General features: G+C 55.1%; 1 pseudogene; it reads left to right on the top strand.

The window, feature by feature from the left end:
* The first annotated feature begins 463 nt into the window (after window positions 1-463).
* Window positions 464-943, top strand: LOC100959025 (annotated as a pseudogene).
* The last annotated feature ends 320 nt before the right edge of the window (window positions 944-1,263 follow it).

The raw sequence follows: 1,263 nt of genomic DNA, 5'->3' as shown, positions 1-1,263 counted from the left end.
CCTGGCAATTTTTTGTTGCAGTTTGGCTGGTGCTGGGTTCAAACCCGCCACCCTCGGTATATGGCATCGGCACCCTACTCACTGAGCCACAGGCGCCGCCCAACAGACCCTGTTCAAATGAGCAGCTGTCAGAATGAGAACTGATTTCTACTTAATGGCAACAATAAAAGCTAGAAGACAACAATGTTATGGAAGAAAACAATTTCTGCTGGGAATTTTACAGCTAGTGAAAATAAGTTTCAATAATCAAGGTGAAATACAAATATTTTCAGACAAGAAAAACCCAGCAGGGTTTGCAACCAGCAGAATGAATCTCACTAAAGAGGCAAGGGGATTGCTTGAGCCCAAGAGTTTGAGGTTGCTGTGAGCTATGACGCCACAGCAATCGACGGAAGGTGACAAAATAAAACGCTGTCTTAAAAGCAAAACAAAAGCAGTTGGCTGCGGCCGCGGGACGCGTACCATGGCTTGCGGCTTGCTGCGACCGATGTTGCCGATCCTCTTGCTGGGGCTAGGGCTGGCACAGCTGCGCGCAGCGTCCGAGGAGCAAGCGCCAGGCACCGCCCGGTGCTCTAGCGGCAGCTCTTGGAGCGCGGACCTAGACAAGTGCATGGATTGTGCGTCGTGCCAGGCGCGACCACACAGCGATTCTGCCTGGGCTGCCCTGCCGCACCTCCTGCCCCCTTCCAGCTACTTTGGCCCATCCTAGGGGGCGCCCTGAGCCTGACCCTGGTGCTGGGCCTGCTTTCTGGCTTCCTGGTCTGGAGACGGTGCCGCAGGAGAGAGAAGTTCACCACCCCCATAGGGGAGATCAGAGGAGAGGGCTGTCCAGCCGTGGCCTTGATCCAGTGACAGTGAGTGCCCCCTGACAGCTGGGGCGTCACCCATTCATTCATTCATTGTAGAGTCAGCCTATGCCTCCCAGACAGAGAGCCAAGCTCCTCCAACAACGGGGGTGGGGGGTAGGGGGTGAGTGAATCAACTATAAGGCCTGGGCCCAGGGTTCAGGGGAGCCTTCCATGGTGTCTGATTGCCCTGTCTCTGGCTCCAGAACAGAAAAGGAACCTCATGCTGGCTCACACTGAACAGGCTGACACTGTTTAAGGAACTGCACCATTTGCACAAGGGGATATCTCCCTTCCCTGATGGCCTGGGAGCCAGGCTGACTTGAGGGGCAAACACAACCCTAGGCCCCACTCAGATGTACTGAAATTCCCTCGGGTTTCTCAGCTCTGGGAGGCGGTCAGGTTAGGGATCTGATCT

This window comes from Otolemur garnettii, unplaced genomic scaffold, assembly GCF_000181295.1.
Source record: "Otolemur garnettii isolate 467f Iridium unplaced genomic scaffold, OtoGar3 scaffold00043, whole genome shotgun sequence".
NCBI classification, from domain to species: Eukaryota; Metazoa; Chordata; class Mammalia; order Primates; family Galagidae; genus Otolemur; species Otolemur garnettii.
This window is presented reverse-complemented; position numbering and strand designations above follow the sequence as displayed.